The sequence below is a fragment of the Equus przewalskii genome, chromosome 9 (assembly GCF_037783145.1).
Source record: "Equus przewalskii isolate Varuska chromosome 9, EquPr2, whole genome shotgun sequence".
Classification (NCBI taxonomy): domain Eukaryota; kingdom Metazoa; phylum Chordata; class Mammalia; order Perissodactyla; family Equidae; genus Equus; species Equus przewalskii.
Window position 1 is genome coordinate 476,300 of NC_091839.1, and position 22,295 is coordinate 498,594.

Sequence of the window (22,295 nt, forward strand, 5' to 3'; positions counted from 1 at the left end):
TTGTTTGTCATTGTTTTTATCTTCTACTTATGAGTGTGATCATACGGTATTTGACTTTCTCCCTCTAATTTATTTCACTCAGCGTAATACCCTCAAGGTCCATCCATGTTGTCACAAATGGCCGGATTTCATCATTTCTTATGGCTGAGTAGTATTCCATTGTGTATACACACCACATCTTCTTCATCCATTCATCCCTTGATGGGCACCTAGGTTGCTTTCAAGTCTTGGCTATTGTGTATAATGCTGCGATGAACATAGGGTGCCTGTATCTTTATGCCTTCATGTTTTCAAGTTCTTTGGATAATACCCAGCAGGGATAGCAATTGGTTGATGTATTTCTTAAGTTTCTTTTGATATATTGCTTCTCTCTTGTTTTCGCCCTCTTTTATTTTTTGCATGACAAACTTCTGCTGAAGAAATCAATAGTTATTGTAGTTTCCCACATTCTGACGTTTGCAGATTACATGCTGGTAGTATTGTTCTTTCTATATTTCTTGTAAATTAGTAGGTAGATCTAGAGGCTTGATTAGATGCATGTTTGACTGTTCTTTTGAAGAGCGCCTCATGCACAGTTCTGTGTGCCTCCGTCAGGGAGCGCCTCAGTCAGGCTTCTTCACTGTGCTGTCAGGAGTCCTTGATGGCCACTGCGTAGATTCTTTAACTCATGGGGGGTTGTGATATGGGGATATTCTAATTCTAACATTAATTCTTCATTTGCTTACTATCTATAAAGAGACTCTTCCTCTTATTGACCAATTTGCTATCCTAAATAGCTAAATGCAGTTTGATTTTAAAAAGCAGAATAAATATTTGATTCTTTCTTTTAATTTACAAGTTGTGGCAGATAACCTCTAAGATCCCTCCTTCTTGATATTCACATCCTGTATAATCTCCTCTCCTTAAGTTTGGGTCAGAGTGAATGATTTTTTTGTGAAATAATAGAATATGGCAAAAGTGATGGAATGAAACCACTGAGATTAGGTTACAAAGAGTCTGTGCTTTCTTACTGGGTGAGCTCTCTCATGTTTTCTCCGAAGGAAGCCGGTTGCTAAATTGTGAGTTGCCCCATGGAGAGGTCCATGTTCCAAGAGACTAATGTCTCCAGCCAGCAGGTGGCGAGGTCCTGAAGCCTCCCAACAACTTGCAAACAAATCTTATCCCGATCAAGCCTTGAGATGCCTGCCCTGGGCAGCACTTTGCTGCCTTTTGAAAGCTCCCCAGCCCGAGGCACACCTAGATTTCTGTCCCACACAAATTGGAAGATAGTAAATGTTTGTTGCTTTAGGCTGCTAAATTTTGGAGTAATTTCTTCTCTTTTCTTGGCATATTTATTCTTAAGGAAGGTTTATATTTTGACACTAGCATTTTATACTAATTATCCTTTATAACATCCCTTGTTGTCCTCCCCCACTTTTGCTTAATGTCCTGGGTCACATTTTCTTGCCTTGAGTCTGTCGAATAGATTGGTAATTTTCCTCTGGCATAAATCATTGCTTTCAAAAATCTCAGGACAATTTGTGGTGGTTGCCTAGATGTACCATCCAGGTCCCCTTCAGGACCAAGACAGCCATTCCTCCAGCTGGTGGGAGTTTTAGCAGCTGACCACTTTCAGTTGAGTTCGTCTTTGGGGATTACCCTCTGGGGAAGAGAGGTATTTCGTCTATGGACATATGTCCTCCTTAGGGACAGTGCACATCTAATTTCTGTCCAATTTGGAGGTGGGGATAAAAGGGCCTGCCCCTTGCTCGAAGGTGGGACAATTCTGAAGGGCCAGACAGCTCCACGTGTACAGTGAGATTAGCCGAGGCCCTTGTGATGACTGAATTGCAGCTGCTTCCTCTGCCTACACCTACTTTCTTTACTCGCTCGCAGATGTTGAGCCTGAGGTTATTCCCCAAGAAACATCCTGCACGTAAATGTGTCTCAGTGTCTGCTCCCGGGTAAACCAACCTAAGACAATCTGAATCCTGCATCCATTTCTTTTATATGCGGTTTAATCATTTTGCCCAAATGTCTTAAGGATCTTTTTTCTCTTTTCTTTTTAAATCAAATTGTTTAACTAGAAATGTTTTAGAGACGAAAGTACTGGGTCAATATTCCAAGATACACACTTTGTTCTTTCACTATGAAGTTTTGAGTTTGTTTTTTTTAATTGCAAAACATTTTCTTGATTTATAGTTTTTATTTCTCGTTACATTACATTGCTTCTTTTCTCCTTCAGAGATTCCTGTTATACATATGTTCAATCTTTTTCGCCCTCTTCCTTATCTATCATTTTCTCTCAAATTCTTTTCAACTTTTAATTTCTTTCTGGTTTTTAAAAATGTCACATTTTCTATCTTCAGTTGCTCTTAAGGCACCGTCCACTGAGTTTATTTCCTCTTGTGTTCTTTACAGGACATTTCTAAAGTTATTTTTGTATTTCTCATTCTTTCTTGAATTCTGTCACTTCTCTTTTCAAATATCCCTTTTATCCAGTTGCTTTCATTTCTATTTTTTTCTAAATTGGATTCATGTTTTTATTTCACAGTTTCTATAATTTTCTCGGTTCATTTAACACGTTTAGAAATATTAGGTTAAGTTTCTTCTTTTTGTGGGCATGTCTGTTTGTGTGCTTTCATTGTTCTACTTCATATTCTCTTTTTTTTCTTGTGATAATCTTGTATGAGGTTTGACTGTAATTAGTATCTATTTCTCATTTGGAAGTGAAAAGTTGTTTTGCTTTCATTTTGGAAATATCAGAAGGGTCAGGAGAGTATTTCTAGCTTCATGGCTCCAAAGCTCCCTTTTCAGTTCTTTGCATGAGATCTGCATCTTCTGTTTCGCTGTGATCTGGAACTTAGTGTCTCTGTCTTAGTCAATTTGGATTCTACTTCCAAAAGTTTCCCCTCAAGGTGGAGCCTTCGTTGTGAATTGGTACCCGAAAAACTTCCTGACCTTCTCAGAAGCTGCTTCAGCTTGCCCTGACTTGCGTTGCTCTGAATCCCTGTTGGTGGTGTTGACTGATCTCCGCGCCCTCAAGACCATCAGAAGCTTGGAGACATTTCTTCCACTTCCTCTCACGCAGATGATGGTACCATGAGGTCTTCCCAAAAGTGTGTTTCCATCTCTTCAAATTTTGAGTCCACAGGGATACATGCCACCTAGTTTCATAACATAACATTCTGGTTTTCTTCTATTAGACAAGACTAAAAAAAATATTCTCCTGCATATTTTGGTTGCTCGCATTTACAATTTTGAGTTTTCTGCTTTCCTTGAACAACTAGAAGATATGGTAAGACAGTTTATATTGCATTCATGCCTTATAGGCTGGAAGAGAAATCCTCTTCCCCATCATCTTCACCTGGACTATTTCTCTTATTTATAAGGTACTTATTTCACTTATTATAAGGTTCCTAGCCCTTTTTAGCTGTTGAGCATGTAACACCTCTGTATGTATGCCCCTAAAGATTTTGGTATATGATGCAGTGGGAGGAAAGGACTTAAGAGGAAAGTTAGGGGGTATATTTATGATGTTTTATTTGCATTGGAACTAACTAAATCCAATCAGCAAGGTTTGAGAGAGGATCAAAGAGGCTGGGCTGGTGTGGAAAGAGAGGTGTTAATGTATAACCTGAAGGTAGGGAGATGGTAGGGGGATCATAGTTCAGTTAGAGCTTCAGCAGGATTTCTAGGGAGAGGACTGTGATGTGGTCCCTTTTTAGCTCAGTGAAGTGGTGCTGTGGAGGCAGATTCATCACCCGGCACGTGTCAGTAAGGTCTGGAGGAGAGTGAGGTTATCTAGAGCGATGGAGCCGAGAGTGTGGCTGTGGACATCCCCAGGGTCCGGAGGTGAAGAGCTGGAGCAATGATAGATGCTCGGCACAGAGACAGTGGCCAGACTTAGTCCCTTGCTTGGGGGGAGAATTTTACCAGCTGTGCAGCCATCGAGTATCACCATGCGGCTAAAGAACTAAGATGGCCCAGTGGGTTGCTGCAAAGGGTGGAAATCAGGTCTGCAGGTCAGAGAAAAAGATCAGCCTTTAGGTAATGACTTCATTCATCCATCTATCCAAAATTCTTTTTCTTCTTCTCTTGGGGCAGAAGGGGGTTTATATCTTGAAAAGCAATTTCTTAAACATGTTGGGGAAAGCTCACAAGAGTCACACACTGGCATAATTTGTACTGAAGTCATATGTTGTTTGAATAGCACAGTATTGTTAATTTTTTGAATTTGAATTCCTTTAGGCAGGGCATGCATACTTCAGTTTTCATCTTCTCCAACAATTTTATTTTCTTAATATGGTCAAGTTCACTTATTTACGTTATCTTCCTAAACTTTATAGGAATTTTATTTTACTGCCTCAAAAAGAATACACTGGGCTGTCTCCGAAGCAATGGCAATAATGAAAGGTCTGCTTATGTATACCGCCCTATACAATTTATTAAGCATGTTAAAATTTCCCTTTGATTTGTAACTAGCTGTGGTATAAGAAGGTTAGAGAAACGGAGATTCAGAGATACGAAGTGGCATGGGCAATGCCACTCAACTAATAAAAGATATAACACAAGTCTGGTTTGCTCCTTTGTCCAACCCCTAAACAATGCTGCCCCTCAGCCAGCAGCTGCTCAAACCACATTTCCACCATTTATAGGCAGATTAATTATGACCCCCAAACAGCCTCTGATAGTCCCAACCACACACTAAGCACTGATAAAAATTGTGATCATCACTAATAAACCCTATTAGAGTATAGCGACATTGTCACCTGAGATCTAGGCTGAATGCAAATAACATTATGCTTAGTTAATATTTGCTGAGTGACTGGCCTTGCGTGTGTGCAGTGCGGGAAAGGCCCATAGGGAGACACCCAGCCATCCATGCGTATTTCAGAGAAAAGGAAAGAAAGTGCCTGCATTAGGGCCAGGACTTGGATCCATAGGCTTCAGGCTTCTCTTAGCAAGAGCTGTCAGTATGGTAGACAGGGCACTTTAGTTTCACACATTTCCAAGTATAGTGGAGTCATACTGAGCTGTATTATACATTCATTAGACTTATGTCATCTTAAAACACAGACACACACACGCAGCAGCAAAGAGAGAGAGAAAAAGAAACTTGGAAGAATTACAATTTAAACAGTGTTGGTAGAGAAAGTGATAGTTGAGTAGAGCATTGGGAGGGGGGCGGGAATTTTCCCAGGGTACCTGGATTTCCTGAGAGAGGGACCAGCATGGAGAGGGATCCTAGACCTGTGGGTCAGGACACTGAGGCTGTGGTAAGGATGGGGGCGGAAGTGATCTACCCATCTGGAGGCGACTCCTGCTGCGTAGGAACTTCATGCTGAAGGAATAAGATGATGTTGGTGGGTCTAGAACTCAGTGGGACAATGACACCTCTTCGCAGAGATGATGGCAGAAGGCTTTAAATGTGCTTATAGGTGAGGCTGGTTAGCTTGAAAAATATTGGGTAGAAACCCCACAGTTCTGAAAATATTGTGGAGGCTTCTGTATGTGAAAGCTTCCTGGATGAAAAGCAGATCCAAAGTGGAAGAGAGGTGAGACGACAGCCAAGAGCGAAGGTGATGACGATTGTTTGAAAAAAGGAGCAAGTTTGACTGGGAGATGTTCAAACAGCTCAGAGGATGAAAGCTCCAATCAGTAAAGCTGATCAAGTCAGAGATGCAGCTATGACAGCAGCCCTCACATCACTTCTCCTGGGCCAGCCAGAGCCAGGGTGGACGCTGAAGCCAGTCAACACTTTCAGGGCTTCAGACAAGGTTTTATTCCAACAGTGAGAAGCCTGGCCTGTCCCCTCAAGTTTGTCTCAGTGCAACCCTGGGCATCCAAGGATGAGTCCTCATCGCAGATTTACTGACCCACCCTCTCTCCTACCCCATTCTACAGTGGTCCATAGGGGAGGCGGCCGCTCAAGTTTACTAAGAATAGACGCACACCAGCCTGCATTGGAACCAGTGTCACCAGGATATTGAAGTGGGCCCCACTGCTGGAGGGGAGTCTCTCGCTGCATAATGTATCCACAGGCTTCATGCCTGCCGATTCAGGCGTCAGGCTTCAGGAGGGGAGGTTCGTCAGAGTTTCAGAAAGATAAATTTCTTCCTCCCACTTTGAGTGACTTACTGACCATATTACTTTGAGTTCTCCCGCAACAAACCCTGAGACAGTGATTCGGAACACCATTTCTTTGCTTCTTTCTGGGGGGAGGGTGATATTGGGAACCACCAGTAGGTAAGTAGGGAATGGTGAGTGACTGGAACTTAAACCTGGGGGCAAACTTTGGTTGAAAGGCACATTTTTCAGAACTATCGCACTGAAGGGGATAGTCACTGGTTGAGGATGCTCTAGAGTTCGGCAATTTCCAGCGCTTCTGGGCTGTTCACAGGTGGTTCCAAGGAAGGTCCTCAGGCACAGAGAGGCAAAGCCGGGCCGTCGGACACCAGCAGGCACACTGAGAGGGTAAGGTCTGACGGATACAGGAGGGAGTCTGCCGTGCTAACTTGTTCCAAACAAGGACAGATGAACACATCAAAAGGTTGCTTTCCCCCGTAAATTACTAATTACAAGAGTGAGGGATAATAAAAAAACTGGTTTTTACTGAATAGTTCCTACATGCCAGGCACTTTACGCACATTGTATCATTGATCCTTCCAACAGCCCTGCAAGGCAGCTAGCATTGTTTCTATTGTATAGAGGAGGCATGGAATCACAGAGAACTCATGTGACTTTCCAAGTGGCACAGCTAGTATACGGAGGAGTCAGTGCTCCGACACTGGAATCGAGTCCACCTCTTAATCATGGTGCTCTCTGACATGACTAGTGCTGAGTATCATTTGAATTGCTGAGGTCAATGGGCTTTTCAAGTCCTAGCATTTTTTTTTTTGTGTGAGGAAGATTAGCCCTGAGCTAACCTCTATGCCAATCTTCCACTAGTTTTTGTATATGGGATGCTGCCACAGCATGGCTTGATGAGCAATGTGTACGTCTGCACCCAGGAACTGAACCTATGAACCCCAGGGCACCAAAGCAGAGCACAGGAACATAACCACTTTCCTGCTGGGCCGGCCCCAAGTCCTGGCATTTTTAACTTTCACCACTTGACTGTTAGCGTTTTCCTGTCCTTCAGGTGATCAATGGGGCCATGGGGCTTTCCCTGCTGCCTGGTGCATCCCCAGCCTTTGATTCCTACACATTTGGGAGCTTTGTGTCACCCTCTATGATAATGCTCACAGAGTGCGCTCACAGACCCACATGAACCGTCAACCTCCCATTCAGCCCCGCTCTACCAATGGACTCTGGGTCTCTTCTGACTCCTGGCTCTTCCTCTGGCTCACAGGGAGACAAAAGCTTTGTCAAAAGGAAGTGGTGCATCTTTCAGATCTCTCAGAGTGAGACGTCACTCTTCAGATTTCCACCTTAATCCTGTCTCCTTCAGGTGGCTCTGCAGGTGCTCCTGGAGGCTGCCTGAGTCACTTGACAGGTCGTCACAGCAGAGGTGCAAAAACAAAATTACTTTTGCCACAGTGTGAGCATTGGAAGGCCCTGCTGAGTCATTTCTAAGATGCAGAGATCTGCTCTGATGATAAAATCCCAGCCCAAACCCCTAGGGCCACTCATTCCTGAATTTGTTCTCACCAGGCTGTTCCCAACCACAAGCACCTTCATTCCCCCCACACTAAAGGCCACAGACGGGCTATTGGATCTTGATCAAACTTGCACGCTCCAAGCCGGGCAGGGGAAGCCACACATCTGCATAAAAAGGACAGAATGCATAGTTTCTCTCTATTTTTCTTTTTCATTTCTCAAATTAAGAATTGTAAGAAAGAGCTGCAACCCACTAGTCTATGAGCCCCACTTGTAGCGTCTCCCTCTCCAAGACTCCTTCCTGACCTCCCAGCAGATCCACCGCTCCCCTGCTTCTCTTCCTGGACCCGGTCTTCCTTTATGCTTGCATTCAACTGCTAGGCTCCTGGACTGGGTGGAGATCACACACTGCCTGCACCTCTTGTTTCCTCCTTCTACCTTAACCTGAGGGGTCCTTAGGATTCTTTTCATGCCAGACCTACAGATAAGCTTGCAACCTGGCCTCACTTTGGCATCTGGCACTTCATCCTTCCTGGGTTTCCTCACGTTATCCTGCCTCTCTTTGGTTGCTCCTATTCTGCCCCTTTCCGGATGGTCTTCTTCTCCTTCCTTAAACATTCACACTTTGTTGTCACATCTTCACTCTAACACACATACCTCTAATTGTCCCTAAGAAGTCTACAAGGAGAAGTGAGAAGAGTAGGGTGCTGAAGTCAGGCAGAGTTGTCTTCTGTCCCAGCTCTGCCTGTTGCTGGCTGTGTGATGGAGGGAAGGTCATCAGTGCTCTGCGAGTTAGCTTCTTCATTCATAAACTGGAGGAAATATTATCTAATATAGTAGCAATGAATATCTGAGTACCCTAACCAAAAGCAGCTTGCAAGAGATGTTTTCCAGTTACATGTCTTACAAGATAATCAAATTTGAATGCCTTTAGGTGGGTCCTGAGCTCCCCAGCCTGAGATGCTGCCTTGCTTTATTCCATTATGTTAACGGGTTGGCCGCTGAAAGAGTTGAAGTTTTAGATCCCTCTAGGGTTTTGGTGAGAATAAAATTAGGGAACTTATTTTGCACAGAGTAGGGGCTTCATACATTTTTCTTTTCATTTAGGTCTATCCCATTGGTTTCTCTAACCCTTCTATTTTCAAACACAGCCGTTGAGAAGTTAACTCTCCCCTGTTTTTCAGTTTTGTGTCCAAATTATTAAGATACTTCCAGATTGAAAGATACTTCCAAGCATCTGCCTTCTCATCAATATTTACAGCACCCAACTGAACCCACCCTTGATAGTTTCCTCTCCCAGGGCCCCGGGCAGTCCCTCCTCTATCACACTTAAGTTGATCGTGACGCATCCTCCAGGCTGGAGTTTTGGAGTGATTCTTTTGCACGTCTGTCTCTTCTAATCCATCATGGGGTTCTGAAAATCCTTTCTGATTGTCCTAAGTCCGGATACCCCCTCCCCCCGAGCAGGCTCCCTTCAGGCTCCTCAGTGCCTAGTCACAACAGCCTCCCAATCCGCCACGCTGCCCGTCAGTTCAAACCACCCTCCCTCCACGATGTCTTCCATCTCCTGCTCAAAGAGCTCCTGATTCCATACCTAGTTCCCATTCCTCTGCCAGGCATCTGAAGTCTTTAAATCTTTCCTTCCTACTTGATCTACTTGATCTTATTTCCCACCACTCTCCAGAATGCCTACCCTTCATACAAGAATCACTTTCTGAGTATAAGAACTGGAATGGTCTTCCAAGATACCATCTCCCTATGTTAGAGATGGGTAATCTGAGGCCCAGAGAGGGTCTCCAGTCTAAGAGCAAAAGACAACTTGCATCTGTCCTGAATAGACCATATTTACTTACTACTTGGTCTGCATCTTCCCATTCCTCTACTTGTGTTCAGAGAACTTGCCTTTGTTCCTTCTACCAATCCAAATCTGACCCAGGATTAAAGGCCGTCTCTAGTCCCACACCTTCCAGAAAACCTGCTCTTTACTTGCCTGTTCTCTAGACTTGACTAGTGCTCTGGTCCCCCTCCAATCTTCTTTCCTCAAAGTCTGTTTGTGCTCACTGGTCACCTACAGCACTAGCATATTTCTGCCACAGGACCTTTGCACTTGTCATTTTCTTACCCTATACCTCTTGCCTGGTCAGCCTCTTCTCATTTAGATATCAGCTCAAATGTCACCTTTTTGTAGATGTCTTTCCCAAGTAATCTTTCTAAATTAGCCCCACTCTCTGGCATGCATCTCTATCTCAACACTATGTTTGTATTTGTAGCACTCATCACTCTCTGAAATTGCTTTGTCCATCTTGTTTACTTGTTTATTGTCCATCTTCCACCACTGGCATATAAACTCCGTGAAGGAGGAACCTTCTCTGCCTCTTTCCCCCTCAGAATCTACCACAGTGCCTGGTACATTGTAGGTGCTCCATAAATTATTATTGGATGATTAACGAAAGTTGCACTGTTCAAGTTCTGTTTTTCTAATTCCTTGGCCACTGGGTATACTGAAGCACTTAAACGGGACACAACAGAGTGGACATCAGTCCCCTTTAGAAGAGACTCTGGCACAAGACAAAGCTTCACCCCAGGGTCTGTTCCCAGGGTCCTGGAGCAGCATCACTGAACTCTGCTCCCATCCATTCCTTCCACAAGTACCTTCTCAGGTCTCTTTGCTAGCGCATGCCTTGATAGACTTTTCTTGGCTGCAGTATCTTTCTGAATAAACCAGCAATGACAGTGCAGCCAGAGTAGAAATTTATTTCCCCCCTGCAAATTTCTATTGGCACCTTGTTCTCTTATTACATTGCTCTGTTTGGTTTTGAGTCCCTGAGAGGGATGGAGGTCACACAGATGCTGTCTAACTTCTAGCTCTGTGCCCCGGTTGGACCCACTTGAATGAAACAGACACTTGAGGGTGTTAGAGAAACACTTCCCCTGCAGAAGCAAGGCTTGAGGACCCTGAGTCTTCAGCACTGAGTGAAAGCCTTTCAAAATAACCACTCTTCTGCGTTCTGGGTCTCCAGTGTACTCAGCTGCGTTTTTACTCACAGCAAACGTAAGATGTTGAAGTGCATTTAAAGCTATTTGTGAATGTAGGCTGTCCTTCGGTTTATTGCTGCTGGAGCTGTCAGCTGGAACCCTATACAGGTGAAGCTGAATGTCTATGTAGAAATCAAGGCCATTTATATCTCAAAATATTTCAAAAGTGATAGATAAGCTAGAGACTAACTGGACAGAAAAATTTGAAATAAATTCAGGTAGTGTTTTAAGAGAAGCTTCTCTTCTCTTTGTTGTGCATTATCCTTCTTCAATAGCTTGAGTCTGTAGGGTTACGGTTGGATAAGGGGTTTTAGGGTGAGACCAGGGTCTCCCACGGTTCCTAATGGAAGACCTGTCTCCCGATAGACCTTTGTTAGAGTGACGGCTCTTCACCTCCCCCAACTCTGCAGTAATTTTCATTCCTGTTAAACTCTTTACTGGTGTGATTTCTTGAATTTTTGTTTCTAAGAAGAGAAGATGTGTTAGACTTTTGGAAAGAAATCCCTAGCCTAGGGAAAAAAAAATTAATAAAGCCCATAAGACATTAAAAGACTTGTGAAACATTAGGTCAAGACGCATCTGCATATATTATCCTTATAATTATCCTTTGATTTAGCAGAAAAAAGTACAATCCAAAGGAGGAATGTCTCTCTGAGCCATGGAACTGTCACATCTTTTTTCCAGAGAATCAGGCTTCAGGTTAGTAGTTTGAAAAAGCAATTGAGTGGCACTTGCACAACGTAGCCATGGCGTTATCAATAAACGCTTGTTATAGGAATGAGTAAATGAGGGAATACTTTCACAGACTGAGGAAAAATTCACTACAATTCAAACAGTAGATATTTATTTGGGCAATTAGAATTGCAATTTAGGAGACACAGATTTAGGTACAAACCCAAAACGTGTTTGTCCAGGGAGTGAAAGTCAGCGGCTTTTAAAAGCAAAGAAGCGGGATAGGCATGGTGGCACAGTGGTTAACTTCACGTGCTCCACTGAGGCGGCCCGAGGTTCGCAGGTTCGGATCCCAGGTACAGACATATCACAGCTCATCAAGCCATGCTGTGGTGGCATCCCACATAAAATAGAGGAAGATTGGCACAGATGTTAGCTCAGAGACTATTTTCCTCAAGCAAAAAGAGGAACATTGGCAGCAGAGGCTAGCTCAGGGCCAATCTTCCTCACACACACACAAAAAGGCAAAGAAGGGAGGTTGTATTACGAAGAATTTTAATTGGAGTTCGAGGCAGAGGGCTAGTCTCGGCTAAACGTTGAGTGACTGTTGATTCTATCTACGCAAAGTCCACCATCCTCAGTCTCTGTGATCAGGGCGTCCCTTTTTCCTGCTGGCATCTCAAATAATTGCTTGTGAAACAGTTGCCACCTCAGTTGGGTCCAGTCCAAGGTGCAAGAGAGCAAAGCAGTTTCTCTGGAAGGGCAGCTCCGACTAAGTCTCAAACGGCTCCCCTGACGTCAACTCTGACACATCAGTGATTGAATAAATAGCTAAAAATGTTGATAAATATACAAGCACGTGCACATTATTTACTCTAATGTTTGTTAATCAGCTGGAATCATTTTTGGCCTTCTGAAAATTGAGAACTATTAAGCTTATAATAAAATAAAAGTTTATAATAAAAGGACTTAAATTCCTTTTCTCTTCCCACCATCTACATGTTTTATATTTTAGAAGTCTATTTTCAATCTATAATTCTTTTATTGTTTAAAAAATCAGACTCCATTCCTTTTCAATAAACAACATCCTTAGCTTTTGGAGTCGCAGCCAGAGGTATCTGTCCAGAGAAGCTTTGATTTGTTTGTTTTTATGATGCAGACAGTGTGGTAAAATGATTAATTGTAAGTTTGGGATCAGATTATCTGGGTTTGAGTCTCACACTGCCCCTTCCTAGATGTGACTTTGGGCAAACTAGTTATTTCTATGAGATTTTGTTTCCTCATTTGTAAAATGAGGTAATAATAATAAGAAGAAGAAGAATAGTAGTAACTGATGTGGATTAAGGCTGCCCCAGCTAGAGAAGCCCAAGGTGACCTGGCCTACATGCCAAACTATATGACCCAGTGGACTTTTTTTTATGGTATGAATTAGGACTGCCCCAGGGAGAGAAGCCCGGGGCATCCTCACCTGCATGCCGATCTATATGGCCAGATTCGTATCTAAAGTTATATGACCGCACAATAACCAGACCCCATCTGCACTGAAATCATTTAATGACTTTTTACATCATCTTTTTCTTTTTTTTTTCCAGTAAAAATAAGTCACGTACCCATGCCTTATAAAATTAGCCCTAACCCTCAACTCAGGGCAGCAGCAGGAGCTCTGACTGCCTGTGGGTCTTGTCCCCACACACCAGCTCTGCCTGCCCATGGGACCTGTCCCCATGCCAGCGGGGGCAGCAGCAGGAGCTCTGACCGCCCGTGGGTCCTGTCCCCACGCACCAGCTCTGCCTGCCCATGGGTCCTGTCCCCATGCCAGCGGGGGCAGCAGCAGCTGCTCTGCCTGCACATGGGCCCTGTCCCCATGCCAGCGGGGGCAGCAGAAGCGGTGGCAGCAGAAGCTCTGACTGCCCATGGGTCCTGTCCCCATGCTATTCCACACTATTCTCTAAATAAAAGAGCACTACTGCCAGATCTTGAGAGTCTAAGAAATCTTTCTTTCGCCTCCTCGGCTCACCGACTCCCCATCAGTAACTATCTCAGAGGTGCAGAAGATTAAAAACAATAATACATGTAAAAAAGCACTGAGCACAGTGCCTGTTACACACTGAGAATTCAACAAATGTTAGCTCTCTATATTATTATAATGATTAGGGTTCTCCAATTTAGTAGAAGGTTAAATCTGTAATTTATTTACCCCTGTTTTATAATGTGCGACCTACAGACTCTGGTCAGATGATCCTGGCCACGTTTCCCCGGGATGGTGAAAGGACGTTTTTTTTAAAGGCAGCACCCCCAACAAGGGACAATAGGAGAGGAGACCTGAGAAAGAAACATGAGACCCTGGCAGCTAGCTCTCCTCCTGAGGGAGCAGGGAGAAGTGAGAGAAAGCACTCGAATTACAAAAACAGTATGGTAAATGTCTATTCATGAGCTCATGTTCTTATCAGCATGTTTATCGAGTGATTCAACCAAAAGCAAAAGAGACAAAAAGCTAGAAAACAGGAGGGAAAATGAAACACACTGAGAAAAAGAATTCAGAAGGCCCAATATCCAAATAGCAAGAGATCCAAAGAGAGAATACAGAAATTGGAAGCGAGAAAATCATTAGAAAAAGAAGTGAAAACATTCCTGCCAGTTTTTCAGGCCCATCCAGTACCCAGCAAAATGGATGAACTAGTCCAGTGGCCAGCAAACCCTATCAAACCTGGCCCATGCCTGCAGTTGCATGGCTGAGAACTAGGAAGGATATTTACATTTTTAAATGGCTACATTTTAAATGATTATATAGGTACCTATGTGATGTCCTTGATTTTGTCTCTCAGCCTGCAAAGTTTAAAATATTTACTGTTATAGTCCATTACAGAAAACATTTGCTGTCCCCCTGGTTAATAGACTCACATAAAAGCTATAAAAATTTTGGAACAATTGAGGCAAAGAGAAGATTCTGGAAGATTCTAGATAGGAAAAAACCAGATAACATACAAAAGACCATTGCTTAGAATGCCTTTGGACTTCTCAGGTACAAGCCTGGAAACTAAAAGATAATGAAGAAATTCCCTTATAATTATGAAGGAAGTTATCAAACCTAGAATTCTATATGCTGTTAAACTATCTATAAATGCAAAGATATAATTAAATTACTTTCAGACATGTAAGATCTCAAACAATGAACCACTCTTACACCATTTCCCAGGAAGTTAACAGAGAAGGTACTCCATCAAAATCCAAAATGAGAGAGTAAGTCAACAAATGGCAAAACACAGACCCCCCAAAAAGGCGATGTGACTCAAGAAAGAGATGAAAGGACCCCAGGATGACAACGAAGGGAGGCCTCAGGATGGCAGTTGTGCACCAGGCCTAAGGATAAGCTGACCGGATCGGAGCTGTTTTTGCACTTGGACAGTTAACTCCAAGCACATGAAACTGATGACATTCCTGATGTGTTTAATTGTACCGAGGGCAGATTTGTGCAGTTATGCATTAGTGGTCACTACATAGAAATCCAAAAACAAGAAGAACCGATATGAATTCTAGGAAGGTGAAGGGGACAGATTGTGTGAGAACGGCCCATTTGCCATGGGTGTTACATACTCACTCCAGATTTTGAAGGTTTGGCTGACTGGAGTCGTGCATGTATGCTTGGCGACGAGGAAGGCGAAGTTTGTAGGTGTATGCTGTGGGGACAAATGAGAGCAAACACTGACCTTTCAGAGCGGAAAGTCAGAGGATGGTGCTGGACATAGAAACATGTTATTGAAAAGTGTGGCTGTAAACACCAAAATAAACGGCCAAAAATGCAAAGGAGTGCCTCTGCAGAGAGAGCCTGGGAGGGAACGGGGCTGGGTTTCTGTTTTCCTGAGTAGCCCTGAGGATAAGTTAACTCTTACATAGCAAGGATGCGTAAACTTTATACAAAAACAAAACAAAACAGTCATGTTTGCAGCATTGTATGTACTGGCTCTTGCAATCCACAGAAAAATCCTTCAAGGGTGTTTGAGGAACTGAAGGTTAGAGGAATTAGCAACTTTATGAAGGCCACATAGCTACTAGGTGCCAGATTTGAACCCAGGTGAGTCTTCCCAATTCTATAGAGTTTTTTTGTTGTTGTTTTGAGGAATATTAGCCCTGAGCTAACATCTGTCACCAATCCTCCTCTTTTTTGCTGAGGAAGACTGGCCCTGAGCTAACATCCATGCCCATCTTCCTCTATTTTATATGTGGGACACCTGCCACAGCATGGCATGCCAAGCGGTGCCATGTCCACACCCAGGATCTGAACTGGCAGACCCCCCGCTGCCAAAGCGGAACGTGCGAACTTAACTGCTGCTCCCCTGGGCCAGCCACTAGAGTTCTTTTCTTTGTGCCGATTACTTCCACTATATTGTCCTTTCAAAAGAGATGGAGTGAAACTGAGAATGAAGTTAAAAAATCTGCCCTAGAGCAAGAAACTCTGAGCAAAGCTTTGCCACCTGCAGCTGTGCGTACTCAGCACCATCAGCTGTTCAAAGCTAACCAGGTCCTCTATCCCTCCTTGGATACGAGGGAGCTGTTTCCTGCAGGAAGTCGGGGTCAAGACAGCAAGATTCAGCCCCCTAAGGCCAAACACAGGCTGGTAGGAAGGTGCCACCCAGCAGGCCACGTGTTCCCCCTCCCCCACCTAAAACCCCAGATAACAATCTCTACCTTTTCCCTTCTAGGAGGTGGATCTGAGTCTTAACTCCAAACTCCTATTCTGGCTGCCTTTCAGTAATAAACCTCTTTCCTTGCCATAAGCCTGATGTTCCTGTGATTGGCCCTACTATGCGGTGGTAAACAAACCCGTGTTTGTGTTTGGCAACAGTTTGGGGAACCAGCCCGGAGGCTCTTGCCCATGGCCCCGTGGTCCCGGGCTGACTCGGATTTCCTGGGAAGCAGTCCGGTAGCTGCCTATGTGATTTGCCCAGTGGACTGTCCCTGGTACTTTCCGTCTGACCAGGCACCCCTGGTCCTAGGCATGTTTTCCTTCTGTCAAGGAAACAGGCTCTAGATTTGTTCGTTTGTTTGTTTTGCTTCTGGTTTGGAATGGACGCCCTTTCGGTGAGTTTCCTTGTTAAAACTGACTGAGTCCTCTTTCTCCTTTCATTTGTTTGCCCCTGTTTCAGGGGTTTTGTTCCAAATTCTTGGAGTGTGTTTGTGCAGCCTCTTTCCAGACACTAGGCTGCACCAGTGATACGTGGCTACAGCTGTGAAGACAGCTCTGTAGAATTCTCGCGACTTTTGTGGATGAATTAGAATTTATCCTAGTTGAAGCACAGACATTTCAAACTTAATTCTTTTTTCAGTTTAATAACTCAGATAAATATATTTTATCCTATTTCTGAAGTGCTGCAAAGCCATTTCAACAAATTCAATGGCGGCACTTCCCTTGAAGTTGATCTGAGTTGCTTAGCAGCGCGTTGATTCCCTGCAATGGGGCTCACTTTTCCCTCTCTCTTCAATACAGATTGATTTTGAATTGTTCCTGATCCACAGAAAAAATTCTAGTTAAGGTCACCTTCGATACCCCTTTGTCCTCTGGTCCCCTCTGCTGTTGTCAGAATTCATGTGGGAGTAATAGTTCAGGCGTCTGCAAAAACCCTGTGGCTGTGCAGTCCGTTTCATACCGTTTCCTCCTGCCCTCAGACCAGTCTCCTTGCTTTACCATGCAGGTCTGAGATGCATACATGTTAGAGAAGATTACAGCAAATTTGCTCTTCCTACATTTTTTATAAATAACCTGAAGTTTTCCTCAGGCAAGGAAATCGGTGATGATTTATACCAACCCGAAGGGCAGACTGAGAAGTGAAGCCTGACCCCAACTTCGATGAAAGTACTGAAGGGGGTTTAAATTGCAAGGGAGAAAGCAAGAGAATGAGACACAGAGCCAGAGAGAAACACAGAGAGAACACTGCACCTGCCTTAGCAATTAAGGAGGAATGGAAGAAAGAGAAGAAATGGGTTGCTTTGACATCCATTATTCTCACAATTTTGCTTTGAATATTATTCATAATTATTTTATCCTAGTACATGATCCAACATCAAAGAAAAATAATAGCTATTTATGAATAAAGTACAGGAGTCTGTATATTCTGAGTAGAATAAGAAAATGTAGAGATTTATGGTAGGATGCTGCAAAACGTATAAATGATCTGTACATAAAAGGTAACTGCCTTTGGGAAAAGGGCATTATACACTGCCAAGAGTGTCTCACCTTTTCCGAACGTGGGAATTGCAAATTGATCAATTCTAAAACATTCCATAAAATTTACAGCCTCAAAGACACTGCCCTGTGGACTGGGAGGCCTCCAGAGCAATGCATCATGGATCTCAAAAAGTTAAAAAGACACTGTGTTTCAAGATGCACTGTGGCCCCAGGAAAGGAGCTGGGCTAACCTCTCGTAAGAAGAATTACAAGGTGGCTGCTCTGAGTGAGTCATCTTGCCTGCGTCTGCAGTGAAAATAAATGCCAAAGCAAGGGTGATGATATATTACAGATTAACTGACATATGTCCCTCACTTGCTTTCAAAATGAAACAGATCTGGGTTTAATGGATAATGACAGGGAAAGGAAATTTGCAACATTTGTGGCTAGGATCTTGCGTTTCATGTAAAGTGCACATAATCAGACGCAAAGTGTAAAATTCAATCAACCAAGTGTCAGGCTGACCCAGTGCCATCCCCTATGCTCTCATCAGAAGCCACAGATCTGGTGAGTCCATGCTCCTTGCTTGGCCCCGTGCTGCGGCAGGGATCGCCCTGCGTCCAGAGCTTCCACGGTAGTGTGAGAACCAGAGGGGCACAGCTTTACCGTCAGGCCCGTTCACTGCAGGGGAGACTGGCAGTGCTGAGGACGTCTCAGACCATGGGGACTTGAGGTAAGAATGAGCACCTCCTGCTGCTGGGATCAGGTGAGGCTTTGAGGAGATGTTGAGATCCAGCAGACTTTGTACACACAGATCGACGTGTAGATCTTGCTTGCTCAAAAACATGGAAGGAAAAAGATTCCGCTGTGAATATGATGGTGAGGAGTCCAGTTTGGCTTAAGGGGAACATCTGTGTAGCGGGAAAGTAATGAAGGGGTTTAAATTACAAGAAGGACACACAGAACATGTCATCTGCCTTAGCAGTTGAGGGAAAATGGAAGAAAGTTCAGAAACATGTCACTCCGACATCCATTATTCTACCTAGCAGAGCTGGAGAGACAGTCTGGGAGAGAGAGGAGGCTGTAAGCTTCGGTGCCAAGGCAAGAGGAGCAGGTGGTGAGGAGCCGAGCTGGTTCACAGCAAAGGGAAAGGCAGGTGTAAAGCAACTGGAGGTGGGTCGTCAGGCGGTGGGCTTGCACCAGGCGGCACTGGTTTTGGGGAAGAGCGGATGGGTTGATCTCAGTTTCTGGGCTCATCAGCTGTTTGATAGGGATCTAGCCCTGGCCTGGGATTGCCAAGGTTGGTGACAGGGTGGGATCAAGGCAGGGGAATGAGGATGCTCTTCATTCTTCGTCCCACATGAAGGATTCTCCCTTAGCTGCAGGTGGGCCTGCCTTGGCAGTGCCTACAGTGTTGCTCAGTCTGTGCTGTTGTGACCACCCCAACCACCAGCGTATCTGACCAACAACATGGCTCTAGGCTCAACCTCCAAAGCCCAGAGCACTTTCTGCCTCCCGAGAGTTGTTATTCGTAAGACTAGGAGGCTCCTAATTTTCCCTCTTTGTCTTTGCCCTTGCCTTGTAAAGGGAGCTTCTGGCTGGACTACAGGGAGAATCTTGGGCAGATTCAAGCGCAAAGCAGAGAACAGCACATCTCAGTATCAGTGTGCTAGTCCTGGGGCGGGCTCTGGGCAGTGCCTTGAATGACAGCGTTCAAGGGGGCCCTCTAGCGATTGTTCAAAGGCTTTTCTGCCGAGTGTTTGGTATCAGTCATTGCATGAACAGAGGGGGATTTTTGCTCCATGAAGAATCTTCTGAACTATCTATTGCCTGATAGATTCTGTACTAATCTCAGCTCAAGCTCACTAAAATTTCACTTATTGGGCACTGGTTTTTATCTTGGCCTCGATTCTCTCTCAAGTTACAACCATGATGCCTCTGTGGAACAAGTCTTTCAGAGACATCAGCTGGCTTTTCTTTACTGATAAGCCAGCATCCAAATGACAGCCACAAATACACTCCTGATTACAAAGCCCCGCTATTCCCTTGTCTTTCTTTTCAACTGCGGAATCTCAGGGAAAGTCTCCGGAACGGGAACCTGCCATCCACGCTGCTTCTGCCGGCATGCAGATTCCATCATTCTGGGGACCCCACCCATGGAGTAAACATTAGTCCCCTGGATTGATGGAAGTGACTTCCATTCCCTTCACCTGGTCAGGCAGAGATGTTTACATTGCCGTGGAGAGCGGGCTGGCCATTTCAGTAAAGACATTCTATAGGATGGGAAAATGGAAGAAAATTAAAAATCAACCCAAACTCGGGAGCACTCCCTCACAAACAAACTTGTGAGGGTTTGGAGAAAGAATCCTGCCTACTTCACGGGGTTGTTGTGAGTAACAAATGAGATCCTTTATGGGAAAATATGTTGTAAACTGCAAAGTCTTATGTAATTGTGAAAAAAGTGTTATCACATCATTCACTTAACAGCCTGTGAGTTTTAAGCTGAGTGACTTTTCCTCTGGATTTATGCACCTCTCTCTCTCTCGGAAGGGTCAGATTGTACCCAAACAGGTACAACTCTTGGTTAGAGTAAATGTACCTGCACACGCACCTCCTGCTCATCCCAGAGATAAACTCTTGCCCAGTCTCCTGGGCCCTGGCCAGCCTCATCCCTCACAGCTCTTCCTAATGTCTCTGTGTCATGTTGTCTCGCCTTCCTCTGAACACCACTGCTACATATCCATCCTCTTTTCTGCATACTCTCCTTCTTTCTTCACCTGGATTGGAAACCTAGCATTAGAAAGCGAGGGAACCAGTCTTGAGTTTGCCACTTAGCTATGTGATCTTGACCAAGGTTAGCATCTCTGCCTCATTTTCTTCTGCAAAGAGGACAAGAATACCTACCCTATACAGCCTTTGCAAGGAGTATGCAAGACAGCATGTAAACCCACTTGATAAAACTTTACAACTTGCAGTGCAGCAAGACATTATCATCTCTCCTTGTCTCAGAGCAGTGTGTGTTCACGTTGTACTAACAACCCAGGGACATTTTTTTTCAAAGGGTCTTCACAAGGACTGTTACAGGAACAAAAATCACAGGTGTTGAAAAATGTTGGAGATTCACTGGGAAGTTGCCCGGAGCCATATCCAGGAAAAAGTGAACACCAGGATATGAGGAGCCCTGGGGGATTAGAAAAGGAGCTGAAGTGGGGGAGAAATAGAAGCAGAACAGCAGAGCTCACACAGAAAACACAACTGAGTATTGATTCAACGTCAATAGCCTCAGGCACAATCCAGCGTAAGAACTGCCACCTACATCTTAAGGTGTCCGTCCTGGCACTGGAGGGAAAGTACAGCACGACTAGAGGGAGAGCTCGGTCCCAAGTGTTCTTGTCTGACACCCGCATAGCATGGAGAACAAGAGTTTAGGCATTTTGTGGAGGTAAAATGTTAGGAAGAAACAGGATGGGTGGCACCTGGCAGGCCCCGCTTGGGGGAGCCGGCAGGAGAGGCACATGTTCATCACGAAGCGTGGGAGGTGAGGGCCTTGGCAGACAGCTGGGGGAGCAGTCCTGGCTGGGTTTCCCCAGAGTCTAATGGAGATGGGGAGCAGGCCTGCCCCCCGCGCTGCTTGCCCACTGCCCAGCTCCCAGTCCTCCTGTCACTTTCCCTCCTGAGGGCCTGGATCCTCACAAGAGACCTTCCTCATGGGTATGACAAGGGCATTTTGGAAGAGCCGAAAATGCCCTTTACATCATTTGTGTTCAGGAGACTGCATCGTACAGAAGAACACTTCTGTTGATTCAGCTAGGATTTCCAGCACCCCTGCTCTGTACTGGGCCCTGTGCTTGGTGCTGCTGGAATGGGGCGGAGAGGAGCACAAGGACACCCCAGGTCCTGCCTTCAATGCACTTTCAGCCCAGAAGAAGAGGAAGACAGAAACTCATGACTCTCATTCATGGCAGGCAAGGCTGGGCTCAAGGAAGCATACCAGGGGATTGTGGAGAGCTTCTGTTGTCTCTGAGCCCAGAGTGCATTTTCTTCCTGGGCGCTGTGCCTCACTTTCCCTTTGAGAACCCATTAGCTCTGAGCCTCTCCACTCACAGTCCATCTGGTTGGGATGGGACTGGCTACATCTGCCCACTCTTCACTCTCATTTTAGGAATGGACACATGACCCAGTTGATCCAAGAATACTCAGTCTCAAGACTTTTGTTGGAACTGCTGGAAAATTGAAGCTCTCTCCACTGGAGAGGTCAGCTGCAAGGATGATATAAGCTGTAAGCTGGGTCCTCCACAAAGAGAGAGCTGTTCAGGAACTTACCCAGCACAGAGGAAGGCAGAGCCAGGCATCAGAGCCTCAGCTGAGACAACTGGCAGTATCAGGGAGAGCTTCATGGAGGAGATGGCATCTAAGACGGACCTTCAAGTCATACGTGGATTTTTTCTTGCATAAAACTGAAGCCAGCTAACTTCAGCAGAAATTACATTTACCAGAACTGACAGCAAGCCTGGAGACTCAGACGCAGAAAACAGAAAGCTTAGAGGCAAGAACTATAGTTAACGTCACACTCCAAGAACAGCCCGAGTAGAAGGACATTGCTGCTGCTCTTGTCCCTGGTGGACATGGAAGGCTAAATCTATTTCTTCTCCTGTCGCCTACCCTAGACGCTTCTTGCTGCCACATCAGCAAGGGGGGGCTCTGAGGCACTCCCGAGCATTTTGTCACTCACCAGACTCAAGGATCTGGCCAGGAGCATACCTAGCTGTGGGGTGGGGGAGAAGGTGTCTGGCCTCCTGAGCCTTGGGTGAGAGACAGGCCCTGCTTTCTATGAAGTCTCACA